The following is a 14,647-nucleotide window of genomic DNA, read 5'->3' on the forward strand; positions in this document are numbered from 1 at the left end:
CAACTGTAACACAGTGGGTGTTGTCTATTGTATCTCCTGCAGCTGTGATATGAAATACGTGGGCATTACAACCAGAGCCCTGAAACAACGTGTTTTGGAACACATTGGATCAGTAAGAAATGCTCCAGCTGATCTCTCCAAAATGAAAAAATTTACATCTGTAGCACATCACTTTTACAACTACCATCAAAGCAATCCGAAAGAATTGAAAGCCTTCGGCTTGGAGAAAATCAACCTTGGTATACGTGGAGGAGATCTTATGCAGGAATTACTTAGACATGAATCTGAATGGACATTCGAATTAGACTGCTAGGCACCAAAAGGCATGAATGAACATATCAACTATGCAGTGTTCCTATAATAATAATAATAATAATAATAATAATAATCTCTTTCTCAGCGTTTATATCTATAGCTATTATTACTAACATCACTAACCCTATCAACACTACCTTATACAATTACACATAATATCACTTACCATTAGCAGCTCACCTTAATTATATCATGATTCAATACCAAACCATTACTTACTAGACATGATTCAAAATACTTGCTCACTTGAATTATACTACAATATATCACTTATCCCTACCCGACTCATGACTAATTCATTATCAATTCAAGGGAAACACTACCAGATTCTCTTACACATTTTCTCTATCGTCCTAGTGGATGCTGGGGTTCCTGAAAGGACCATGGGGAATAGCGGCTCCGCAGGAGACAGGGCACAAAAAGTAAAGCTTTAGGATCAGGTGGTGTGCACTGGCTCCTCCCCCTATGACCCTCCTCCAAGCCTCAGTTAGATTTTTGTGCCCGGCCGAGAAGGGTGCAATCTAGGTGGCTCTCCTAAAGAGCTGCTTAGAAAAGTTTAGCTTAGGTTTTTTATTTTACAGTGAGTCCTGCTGGCAACAGGATCACTGCAACGAGGGACTTAGGGGAGAAGAAGTGAACTCACCTGCGTGCAGGATGGATTGGCTTCTTTGGCTACTGGACATTAGCTCCAGAGGGACGATCACAGGTACAGCCTGGATGGTCACCGGAGCCTCGCCGCCGGCCCCCTTGCAGATGCTGAAACGAGAAGAGGTCCAGAATCGGCGGCAGAAGACTCCTCAGTCTTCTTAAGGTAGCGCACAGCACTGCAGCTGTGCGCCATTTCCTCTCAGCACACTTCACACGGCAGTCACTGAGGGTGCAGGGCGCTGGGAGGGGGGCGCCCTGGGAGGCAAATGAAAACCTTTTTTGGCTAAAAATACCTCACATATAGCCTCCGGGGGCTATATGGAGATATTTAACCCCTGCCAGAATCCATTAAAGAGCGGGAGACGAGCCCGCCGAAAAAGGGGCGGGGCCTATCTCCTCAGCACACAGCGCCATTTTCCCTCACAGAAAGGCTGGAGGGAAGGCTCCCAGGCTCTCCCCTGCACTGCACTACAGAAACAGGGTTAAAACAGAGAGGGGGGGCATTAATTTGGCGTTAGAAATATATAAAAGATGCTATAAGGGAAAACACTTATATAAGGTTGTCCCTATATAATTATAGCGTTTTTGGTGTGTGCTGGCAAACTCTCCCTCTGTCTCTCCAAAGGGCTAGTGGGTCCTGTCCTCTATCAGAGCATTCCCTGTGTGTGTGCTGTGTGTCGGTACGTGTGTGTCGACATGTATGAGGACGATGTTGGTGAGGAGGCGGAGCAATTGCCTGTAATGGTGATGTCACTCTCTAGGGAGTCGACACCGGAATGGATGGCTTATTTAGGGAATTACGTGATAATGTCAACACGCTGCAAGGTCGGTTGACGACATGAGACGGCCGACAAACAATTAGTACCGGTCCAGACGTCTCAGAAACACCGTCAGGGGTTTTAAAACGCCCGTTTACTTTAGTCGGTCGACACAGACACAGACACGGACACTGAATCCAGTGTCGACGGTGAATAAACAAACGTATTCCTTATTAGGGCCACACGTTAAGGGCAATGAAGGAGGTGTTACATATTTCTGATACTACAAGTACCACAAAAGAGGGTATTATGTGGGATGTGAAAAAACTACCGTAGTTTTTCCTGAATCAGATAAATTAAATGAAGTGTGTGATGATGCGTGGGTTCCCCCCGATAGAAAATTATGGGCGGTATACCCTTTCCCGCCAGAAGTTAGGGCGCGTTGGGAAACACCCCTTAGGGTGGATAAGGCGCTCACACGCTTATCAAAACAAGTGGCGGTACCGTCTATAGATAGGGCCGTCCTCAAGGAGCCAGCTGACAGGAGGCTGGAAAATATCATAAAAAGTATATACACACATACTGGTGTTATACTGCGACCAGCGATCGCCTCAGCCTGGATGTGCAGAGCTGGGGTGGCTTGGTCGGATTCCCTGACTAAAAATATTGATACCCTTGACAGGGACAGTATTTTATTGACTATAGAGCATTTAAAGGATGCATTTTCTATATATGCGAGATGCACAGAGGGATATTTGCACTCTGGCATCAAGAGTAAGTGCGATGTCCATATCTGCCAGAAGATGTTTATGGACACGACAGTGGTCAGGTGATGCAGATTCCAAACGGCACAAAGGTGTATTGCCGTATAAAGGAAGAGGAGTTATTTGGGGTCGGTCCATCGGACCTGGTGGCCACGGCAACTGCTGGAAAATCCACCGTTTTTACCCTAAGTCACATCTCTGCAGAAAAAGACACCGTCTTTTCAGCCTCAGTCCTTTCGTCCCTATAAGAGTCATATCTGCCCAGGGATAGAGGAAAGGGAAGAAGACTGCAGCAGGCAGCCCATTCCCAGGAACAGAAGCGTTCCACCGCTTCTGCCAAGCTCTCAGCATGACGCTGGGACCGTACAGGACCCCTGGATCCTACATGTAGTATCCCAGGGGTACAGATTGGAATGTCGAGACGTTTCCCCTTCGCAGGCTCCTGAAGTCTGGTTTACCAAGGTCTCCCTCCGACAAGGAGGCAGTATGGGAAACAATTCACAAGCTGTATTCCCAGCAGGTGATAATCAAAGTACCCCTCCTACAACAAGAAAAGGGGTATTATTCCACATTATATTGTGGTACTGAAGCCAGAAGGCTAGGTGAGACCTATTCTAAATCTAAAAAAATTTGAACACTTACAAAGGTTCAAATCAAGATGGAGTCACTCAGAGCAGTGATAACGAACCAGGAAGAAGGGGACTATATAGTGTCCCGAGACATCAGGGATGCTTACCTCCATGTCCAAAATTTGCCCTTCTCACTAAGGGTACCTCAGGTTCGTGGTACAGAACTGTCACTATCAGTTTCAGACGCTGCCGTTTGGATTGTCCACGGCACCCCGGGTCTTTACCAAGGTAATGGCCGAAATGATGATTCTTCTTCGAAGAAAAGGCGTCTTAATTATCCCTTACTTGGACGATCTCCTGATAAGGGCAAAGTCCAGGGAACAGTTGGAGGTCGGAGTAGCACTATCTCGGATACTGCTACAACAGCACGGGTGGATTCTAAATACTCCAAAATCGCAGCTGATCCCGACGACAAGTCTGCTGTGCCTAGGGATGATTCTGGACACAGTCCAGAAAAAGGTGTTTCTCCCGGAAGAGAAAGCCAGGGAGTTATCCGAGCTAGTCAGGAACCTCCTAAAATCAGTGCATCATTGCACAAGGGTCCTGGTAAAGATGGTGACTTCCTACGAAGCAATTCCATTCGGCAGATTTCACGCAAGAATTTTTCAGTGGGATCTGCTGGACAAATGGTCCGGATCGCATCTTCAGATGCATCAGCGGATAACCCTATATCCAAGGACAAGGGTGTCTCTCCTGTGGTGGTTACAGAGTGCTCATCTTCTAGAGGGCCGCAGATTCGGCATTCAGGATTGGATGCTGGTGACCACGGAGGCCAGCCCGAGAGGCTGGGGAGCAGTCACACAAGGAAAAAATTTCCAGGGAGTGTGATCAAGTCTGGAGACTTTTCTCCACATAAATATACTGGAGCTAAGGGTAAATTTATAATACTCTAAGCTTAGCAAGACCTCTGCTTCAAGGTCAGCCGGTATTGATCCAGTGGGAAAAACATCACGGCAGTCGCCCACGTAAATAGACAGGGCGACACAAGAAGCAGGAGGGCAATGGCAAAAACTGCAAGGACTTTTCGCTGGGCGGAAAATCATGTGATAGCACTGTCAGCAGTGTTTCATTCCGGGAATGGAAACTGGGAAGCAGACTTCCTCAGCAGGCACGACCTCCACCCGGCAGAGTGGAAACTTCATCGGGAAGTTTTCCACATGATTGTAAACCGTTGGGAAATACCAAAGGTGGACATGATGGCGTCCCGTCTGAACAAAAAACGGGACAGGTATTGCGCCAGGTTAAGAGACCCTCAGGCAATAGCTGTGGACGTTCTGGTAACACCATGGATGTACCAGTCGGTGTATGTGTTCCATCCTCTGCTTCTCATACCTAAGGTACTGAGACTTATAAGACGTAGAGGAGTAAGAACTATACTCATGGCTCCGGATTGGCCAAGAAGGACTTGGTACCCGGAACTTCAAGAGATGCTCACAGAGGACTTATGGCCTCTGCCGCTAAGAAGGGACTTGTTTCAGCAAGTACCATGTCTGTTCCAAGACTTACCGCAGCTGCGTTTGACGGCATGGCGGTGGAACGCCGGATCCTAAGGGAAAAAGGCATTCCGGAAGAGGTCATTCCTACCCTGGTCAAAGCCAGAAAGGAGGTGACCGCACAACATTATCACCACATGTGGCAAAAATATGTTGCGTGGTGTGAGGCCAGAAAGGCCCCACGAAGAAATTTCAACTCGGTCGATTCCTGCATTTCCTGCAAACAGGAGTGTCTATGGGCCTCAAATTGGGGTCCATTAAGGTTCAAATTTCGGCCCTGTCGATTTTCTTCCAGAAAGAAGTGGCTTCAGTTCCTGAAGTCCAGAAGTTTGTCAAGGGAGTATTGCATATACAACCCCCTTTTGTGCCTCCAGTGGCACTGTGGGATCTCAACGTAGTTCTGGGATTCCTCAAATCACATTGGTTTAAAACCAGTCAAATCTGTGGATTTGAAGCATCTCACATAAAAAGTGACCATGCTCTTGGCCCTGGCCTGGACCAGGCGAGTGTCAAATTGGTGGTTTTTTTCTCAAAAAAGCCCATATCTGGTTGTCCATTTGGACAGGGCAGAGCTGCGGACTCGTCCCCAGTTCTCTCCCTAAGGTGGTGTCAGTGTTTCACCTGAACCAGCTTATTTTGGTGCCTTGCGCCTACTAGGGACTTGGAGGACTCCAGGTTGCTAGATGTTGTCAGGGCCCTGTAAATATAGGTTCCAGGACGGCTGGAGTCAGGAAAACTGACTTGCTGTTGTCCTGTATGCACCCAACAAACTGGGTGCTCTTGCTTCTAAGCAGACTATTGCTAGTTGGATGTGTAATACAATTCAGCTTGCACATTCTGTGGCAGGCCTGCCACAGCCAAAATATGTAAATGCCCATTCCACAAGGAAGGTGGGCTTATCTTGGGCGGCTGCCCGAGGGGTCTCGGCTTTACAACTTTGCCGAGCGGCTATTTAGTCAGGGGCAAACACGTTGGTAAAATCCTACAAATTTGATACCCTGGCTAAGGAGGACCTGGAGTTCTCTCATTCGGTGCTGCAGAGTCATCCGCACTCTCCCGCCCGTTTGGGAGCTTTGGTATTATCCCCATGGTCCTTTCAGGAACCCCAGCATCCACTAGGACGATAGAGAAAATAAGAATTTACTTACCGATAATTCTATTTCTCGGAGTCCGTAGTGGATGCTGGGCGCCCATCCCAAGTGCGGATTATCTGCAATACTTGTACATAGTTACAAAAATCGGGTTATTATTGTCGTGAGCCATCTTTTCAGAGGCTCCGCTGTTATCATACTGTTAACTGGGTTCAGATCACAGGTTGTACAGTGTGATTGGTGTGGCTGGTATGAGTCTTACCCGGGATTCAAAATCCTTCCTTATTGTGTACGCTCGTCCGGGCACAGTATCCTAACTGAGGCTTGGAGGAGGGTCATAGGGGGAGGAGCCAGTGCACACCACCTGATCCTAAAGCTTTACTTTTTGTGCCCTGTCTCCTGCGGAGCCGCTATTCCCCATGGTCCTTTCAGGAACCCCAGCATCCACTACGGACTCCGAGAAATAGAATTATCGGTAAGTAAATTCTTATTATTACACACTTAACACTCTCACCAACTTTCAACATACTTCACTGAGATATTTCCTTACCCTTACCCTTCTTATAATTGTTGTTAATACACAATTTGACACTTGTTTTCCTTCTGACACATTGCTTATAATACGACATTCTATCATAAATCATTTTATGTTTCCATATACTGAAACTATTTAAGGGATTAATAGTAAGCATCAGTGCTTAGTAGGTATAGCGGTCACTTATAACTAGTGATGAGCGGGTTCGGTTTCTCGGAAACCGAACCCCCCCGAACTTCACCCTTTTTACACGGGTCCGAGCCATACTCGGATTCTCCCGTATGGCTCGGGTAACCCGAGCGCGCCCGAACGTCATCATCCCGCTGTCGGATTCTCGCGAGATTCGGATTCTATATAAGCAGCCGCGCGTCGCCGCCAGTTTCACTCGTGCATTGGAAATGTTAGGGAGAGGACGTGGCTGGCGTCCTCTCCGTTATTGTTGAACTTGATTGTGCACTATTGCTTAATTGTGGGGAGGGCTGGGGAGCAGCTGTATACTATAGGAGGAGTACAGTGCAGACTTTTGCTGATCAGTGACCACCAGTTATCCGTTCTATGCCTGAAAAAAACGCTCCATATCTGTGCTCAGTGTGCTGCATATATCTGTGCTCACACTGCTTAATTGTGGGGACTGGGGAGCAGCTGTATTATATAGCAGGAGTACAGTGCAGAGTTTTGCTGACAGTGACCACCAGTATACGTTGTCTGCCTGAAAAACACTCCATATCTGTGCTCAGTGTGCTGCTTTATTGTGGGGACTGGGGACCACCAGTATAATATTATATAGGAGGAGTACAGTGCAGAGTTTTGCTGACCAGTGACCACCAGTATATAATATATAGCATTACGGTACAGTAGGCCACTGCTGTACCTACCTCTGTGTCGTCATTAAGTATACTATCCATCTAGATTCTATACCTGTGGTGCATTTCAGTTGTGCAGTTTGCTGACACAGTGACCACCAGTATATATAGCAGTACGGTACGGAAGGCCACTGCTGTACCTACCTCTGTGTCGTCATTAAGTATACTATCCATCTACATTCTATACCTGTGGTGCATTTTAGTTTTGCAGTTTGCTGACACAGTGTCACAGCGCCGCCGCGGTCTCCATACTTACCCCTCCGGGCGCGCTGGGTCTCCGTGCGGCCGTCCTCACTGGCGGTTCCCGGCGTCCAGCGCTTTGTCCGGCCAGCGTGTGCGCTCGACATCCACGGGAGGTGCGGGTGACGTCATCGGTACCTCCACCAATCAGGCCCTGGCGGGAAGTTCAAATTCAGACGCCGGGCAATGCTCCGGCGCCTGAGTATCATCGTTGCTGCGACTGTGGTGGTGATCTCCAGAGCTCCCGTTTCTCCGTGCTTCCCTGCATCTCCGTGCCTCAGCACCTCCGTGCCTCAGCACTCAGCACCTCCGTGCCTCAGCACCTCCGTGCCTCAGCATCTCCGTGCTTCCCAGCACCTCCATGCCTCAGCATCTCCGTGCTTCCCAGCACCCCGTGCCTCAGCATCTCTGTGCTTCCCAGCACCTCGTGCCTCAGCATCTCCGTGCCTCAGCACTCAGCACCTCCGTGCCTCAGCATCTCCGTGCTTCCCAGCACCTCGTGCCTCAGCATCTCCGTGCCTCAGCACCTCCGTGCCCCAGCACTCAGCACCTCTGTGCCTCCAGTGTCTCCGTGCCTCAGCACTCAGCACCTCCGTGCCTCAGCACCACCGTGCCTCAGCATCTCCGTGCTTCCCAGCACCTACATGCCTCAGCATCTCCGTGCTTCCCAGCACCCCGTGCCTCAGCATCTCTGTGCTTCCCAGCACCTCGTGCCTCAGCATCTCCGTGCCTCAGCACCCAGCACCTCCGTGCCTCAGCATCTCTGTGCTTCCCAGAACCTCGTGCCTCAGCATCTCCGTGCCTCAGCACCTCCGTGCCCCAGCACTCAGCACCTCTGTGCCTCCGGTGTCTCCGTGCCTCAGCACCTCCGTGCCTCAGCACTCAGCACCTCCGAGCCTCAGCATCTCCGTGCCTCAGCACCTCCGTGCCTCAGCACTTCCGTGCCTCAGCACTCAGCACCTCCGTGCCTCAGCACTCAGCACCTCCGTGCCTCAGCACTCGGCACCTCTGTGCCTCCAGCACCTCTGTGCCTCCAGCACCACTGTGCCTCCAAGCATCTCAACGTCTCTAAGCGCCTCAGCGCCTTCAAACACCTCAGTAACTCTAGCATTTCGGTGCCTCCAGCACCTCAGTGCCTCCAGCACCCCAACATCGCTCACAGTAAGCTTTTGGTACTCTCCACCAATTCATCAGCACCTTTACAAGTCTTGTCTTTCAGGAGACCTTCAAGCATTCACCTGTGCCTCCTGCCTACCGTCCTAATCCTGTATGAGGAAGACCTACATCCGGCCATCTCTACTGCGACCCAGTAGCGGTTCCTCTTCCCAGTCACCGGAAGAAACCCCGAGTCCACAACACTTCCAAACCAGGTCAGTGATAGTATACTCAGGCCACATGGACCCGGGGAATCGGAACACAGAGTCAAGCGCCATCCAAAGTTTGGCTTCCCGAGTTCAGTCTCAAGAGGCGACACAGGGTCAGGTGATGCAATATCTCCAGGAATTGTCCGGCCGATTGGATAAAATGCAAGCATCCTTAGCCTCCGCAATTCCGGCTCCAGCTCCCGTAACTGCTCCAGTTGCTGTTTCCAGTAATGTCCAACCTCCTGCCGGTACCAGGTCACGTCTTCAGCTTCCTACTCCTTCCCGCTATAATGGGAACCCAAAGAATTGCTGTGGTTTATTAAATCAGTGCGAGGTGCACTTCGAGCTGCTCTCTCATAACTTCCCTATGGATTGCTCTAAGGTAGCGTATATCATTTCCCTGCTTGAAGGGTCAGCGTTGGATTGGGTGTCTCCGTTGTGGGAACGATCTGATCCCGTGGTTTCCAACTACACCAACTTCATCACGTCCTTTCGAAGAATCTTCGACGAGCCCGGCAGGATGACCACTGCTTCTTCCGACTTGCTCCGTGTTCGTCAGGGCTCCCGTTCCGTGGGTCAGTACGTGGTTCATTTCCAGACCATTGCCTCTGAATTGCGCTGGAATAATGACACTATGAGAGCTGCCTTCTGGAACGGTCTCTCCGACCGGCTGAAAGATGAGTTGGTCACAAGGGATCTGCCGGATCCATTAGAAGAGTTGATTTCCCTTTGCGTCAAGGTGGATCTTCGGATGCAGGAGCGTGGAAGAGAACGTAGCCGTTCAGATCGTTCCAGGTTCCGGAATCCTACTCCTAGACCGGTGGCTATGCCTAGCTCGGACGAGCCCATGCAAATTAACCGATCCCGACTGTCTCCGGAAGAACGACAGCGTCGTCGTGAGGGTAAACTTTGCCTTTACTGTGGAGCCGCAGATAATTTCCTCAAGTTTTGTAAATCCCGTCCGGGAAACGGGCAGGCCTAGCTTGTTCCGGAGGAGTCAAGCTGGGGGTTACGACAAAATCTTCTCCAATTTTGGACTGTTTGCTTCCTGTAACTTTAGTCACCGATTCAGCCTCCAAGTCTTGTGAAGCCCTGTTGGATTCCGGAGCTGCGGGGAACTTTGTTTCTTCCTCCTGTGTCCAAAGCATGGATTTAAAGTTACGGCCTATCGAGCGGCCTATTTCGTTGACGGCTATCAACAGTACTAGAATTTCCAAGGGTCTCATAATGTGGCGCGCAGAGCCAGTTAAGCTGCAGGTCGGGGCTCTACATCAAGAAAGTCTGGAACTCTTGGTGATTCCAGAAATGCATCACAATCTGGTCCTTGGAATGCCTTTGCTGAAAATTCATAAAACCCACATTGACTGGAAGTCTTCTCAAATTCTGTCTTGGTGTTCCTTTTGTCACGCTAACTGTCTCACTCCCGTTTGTCCGCTCCGTGTCTCTTCTAAGACGGATGAAGAGCATATTCCGGAGGCGTATCAAGGGTACAAGGATGTGTTTTCGGAACAAGCAGCTGATCTGTTACCACCTCATAGGCCTTGGGACTGCCCTATTGACCTTGTCCCAAGGAAGACGCCACCTCGTGGTCGCACATATCCCCTGTCTCTTCCCGAGACTCAAGCTATGTCGGAATATATTAACTCCAATCTGCTCAAGGGATTTATTCGTCCCTCTTCCTCCCCTGCTGGAGCGGGCTTCTTTTTCGTGAAGAAGAAGGACTGGGGGTTGAGACCATGTATCGACTACCGCGGCTTAAACGATATCACAATCAATAATAAATACCCCTTGCCACTAATCACAGAGTTATTTGATAGGGTTCGTGGCGCCCGCGTTTTCTCCAAACTCGACTTGAGGGGAGCTTATAATCTTATACGCATCCGAGAAGGGGATGAATGGAAGACTGCCTTCAATACCCGGGATGGGCATTACGAATACCTGGTGATGCCGTTCGGTCTTAGTAATGCTCCCGCTGTTTTCCAGGGATTCGTCAACTAAATCTTCCGAGACATGTTATATCAGAGTGTTGTGGTATATTTGGACGACATACTGATTTTTTCCAAAAATCTTGTTGAACACAGGACTCAAGTCAAAGAAGTGCTCCACCGTTTACGAGAGAATCATCTCTATGCTAAGCTTTCCAAATGTACCTTTGAAGTAACATCAATTCCGTTCCTCGGTTATATCATCTCGGGGACGGAGCTTCGCATGGATCCGGAAAAGCTATCTGCCATTCGTGACTGGACTCAGCCTCTCTCTTTAAAAGCAATACAAAGATTCCTGGGCTTTGCGAATTACTACAGGAAATTCGTTAGAGGTTTCTCCACCATTGTTGCGCCCATTACTGCCTTGACGAGAAAGGGCTCTAATCCGAGTTTGTGGCCTCCTGAAGCCATTGAGGCCTTTTCCCACTTGAAGTTAGCTTTGATGTCTGCTCCTGTTCTCCAACAACCAAATTTCGATGAACCTTTCTTCCTAGAGGTTGACGCATCTTCAGTCGGGGTTGGGGCCGTTCTATCTCAGTACTCCGACGATAAGAAATTACATCCGTGTGGCTTCCATTCTCGTAAATTCTCTCCGGCCGAACGAAATTACACTATTGGAGACCAGGAACTTTTGGCAATTAAATCCGCCTTGGAAGAGTGGAGATACCTCTTAGAAGGGGCTAAACATGTGTTTACCATTTACACGGATCACAAAAATTTGTTGTACATCAAATCCGCACAATGCTTGAATCCTCGCCAAGCGAGATGGGCACTTTTCTTTACTCGATTTTCTTTTGTTATCAAGTACCGGGCCGGGACTCTCAATACTAAAGCAGATGCGCTGTCCCGTTCACAAGTTTCCACAGACGAGGATGAATCTTTTGAGCGGAGTTTAATTCTAAATCCAGTTTCTGTCTCCGCTGCTTTAACTACTCCAGCTCCTCCTCCTGGAAGAATGTCCGTACCTGCTAGATTCCGGCCAAGAATATTACAGTGGGCCCATAACTCCAAGTTTTCCGGTCATCCCGGTGCCCAGAAGATGTACAAGTTTATGCAAAGGTCTTACTGGTGGAACACCATGAGGAAGGATGTACAGGATTACGTTAATTCTTGTCCACAGTGTACACAACATAAATCTCCTCGCCTGCCTCCTGCTGGGTTGCTTCGTCCTTTGCCTATTCCTGTGAGACCCTGGACTCACATTTCCATGGACTTCATCACTGACTTGCCCTGTTCCAAGGGTTGCAACACCATCTGGGTGATCGTCGACCGTTTTTCGAAGATGGCACACTTCGTTCCATTGACTGGTCTACCGACAGCTCCGAAACTAGCTCTACTATTCATCCAAGAACATTTTCGGTTGCATGGGTTGCCACAGGAAATAGTCTCTGATCGTGGGGTACAGTTCACCGCATGGTTTTGGAAAGCCCTCTGCTCAACTTTACAGATTAAACTTTAGTTTTCCTCCGCTTATCATCCCCAAACGAATGGACAAACGGAACGAGTCAATCAAGATCTAGAGACTTTCCTTCGTCTTTATCTCTCCCCTTCACAGGACAACTGGGTGGAGTTGTTACCTTGGGCGGAGTTTGCCCATAACCATTCGTTTCATTCTTCCACTGGTGAATCTCCATTCTTCGTCAACTACGGGTTCCATCCACGTGTTCCGGAATTACCAAGCCTTCCGATAGAAGAGATTCCAGCTGTAACGTCCACTCTACAACACTTCGGACAAATTTGGAGTAAGATTCATGCTAATCTTAAGAAGGTTTCAGTCCGGTACAAGTTCTTCGCAGATAAGAAACGGCGAGCCGCTCCTCAATACAAGGTTGGTGACAGGGTATGGCTGTCCACACGTAATCTCCGGTTGAAGGTGCCCACCATGAAGTTTGCTCCAAGATTCATCGGTCCTTACCCTGTGCTACAAGTCCTAAATCCTGTGGTCTGTAAGCTGGGTTTACCTTCTCACCTACGTATACCAAATGCCTTCCATGTTTCTCTTCTTCGTCCTCTCGTCCTTAATCGTTTTCATTCAAAGACCTCTAGCCCCACCTCTGTGCAGACTGAAACGGGAACAGACTTCGAGATCAAAACTATTCTAGACTCTTGTTACCTTCACAAGAATCTGCAATATCTGGTGGAATGGAAAGGATATGGTCCTGAGGAGAGAAGTTGGATAAAGGCTTCTGAGGTCTCGGCTCCTCGACTAATCCGGATTTTCCATTCTAGACACCCTACGAAACCAGCAAAGTGTCCAGGGGCCACTCCTAGAGGAGGGGGTACTGTCACAGCGCCGCCGCGGTCTCCATACTTACCCCTCCGGGCACGCTGGGTCTCCGTGCGGCCGTCCTCGCTGGCGGTTCCCGGCGTCCAGCGCTCCGTCCGGCCAGCGTGTGCACTCGACGTCCACGGGAGGTGCGGGTGACGTCATCGGTACCTCCACCAATCAGGCCCTGGCGGGAAGTTCAAATTCAGACGCCGGGCAATGCTCCGGCGCCTGAGTATCATCGTTGCTGCGACTGTGGTGGTGATCTCCAGAGCTCCCATTTCTCCATGGTTCCCAGCATCTCCGTGCCTCAGCACCTCCGTGCCTCAGCATCTCCGTGCTTCCCAGCACCTCCGTGCCTCAGCATCTCCGTGCTTCCCAGCACCCCGTGCCTCAGCATCTCCGTGCTTCCCAGCACCTCGTGCCTCAGCACTCAGCACCTCCGTGCCTCAGCATCTCCGTGCTTCCCAGCACCTCCGTGCCTCAGCATCTCCGTGCTTCCCAGCACCTCGTGCCTCAGCATCTCCATGCCTCAGCACCTCCGTGCCTCCAGTGTCTCCGTGCCTCAGCACCTCCGTGCCTCAGCACTCAGCACCTCCGAGCCTCAGCATCTCCGTGCCTCAGCACCTCCGTGCCTCAGCACTCAGCACCTCCGTGCCTATGCACTCAGCACCTCCGTGCCTCAGCACCTCCATGCCTCAGCACTCAGCACCTCTGTGCCTCAGCACTCGGCACCTCTGTGCCTTCAGCACCTTCGTGCCTCCAGCACCACTGTGCCTCCAAGCATCTCAACGTCTCTAAGCGCCTCAGCGCCTTCAAACACCTCAGTAACTCTAGCATTTCGGTGCCTCCAGCACCTCAGTGCCTCCAGCACCCCAACATCGCTCACAGTAAGCTTTTGGTACTCTCCACCAATTCATCAGCACCTTTACAAGTCTTGTCTTTCAGGAGACCTTCAAGCATTCACCTGTGCCTCCTGCCTACCGTCCTAATCCTGTATGAGGAAGACCTACATCCAGCCATCTCTACTGCGACCCAGTAGCGGTTCCTCTTCCCGGTCACCGGAAGAAACCCGAGTCCACAACACTTCCAAACCAGGTCAGTGATACACAGTGACCACCAGTATACTATATATAGCAGTACGGTACGGAAGGCCACTGCTGTACCTACCTCTGTGTCGTCATTAAGTATACTATCCATCTACATTCTATACCTGTGGTGCATTTTAGTTTTGCAGTTTGCTGACACAGTGACCACCAGTATACTATATATAGCAGTACAGTACGAAAGGCCACTGCTGTACCTACCTCTGTGTCGTCATTAAGTATACTATCCATCTACATTCTATACCTGTGGTGCATTTTAGTTTTGCAGTTTGCTGACACAGTGACCACCAGTATACTATATATAGCAGTACGGTACGGAAGGCCACTGCTGTACCTACCTCTGTGTCGTCATTAAGTATACTATCCATCTACATTCTATACCTGTGGTGCATTTTAGTTTTGCAGTTTGCTGACACAGTGACCACCAGTATACTATATATAGCAGTACGGTACGGAAGGCCACTGCTGTACCTACCTCTGTGTCGTCATTAAGTATACTATCCATCTACATTCTATACCTGTGGTGCATTTTAGTTTTGCAGTTTGCTGACACAGTGACCACCAGTATACTATATATAGCAGTACGGTAC

This window comes from Pseudophryne corroboree, chromosome 1 (genome assembly GCF_028390025.1).
Source record: "Pseudophryne corroboree isolate aPseCor3 chromosome 1, aPseCor3.hap2, whole genome shotgun sequence".
Classification (NCBI taxonomy): domain Eukaryota; kingdom Metazoa; phylum Chordata; class Amphibia; order Anura; family Myobatrachidae; genus Pseudophryne; species Pseudophryne corroboree.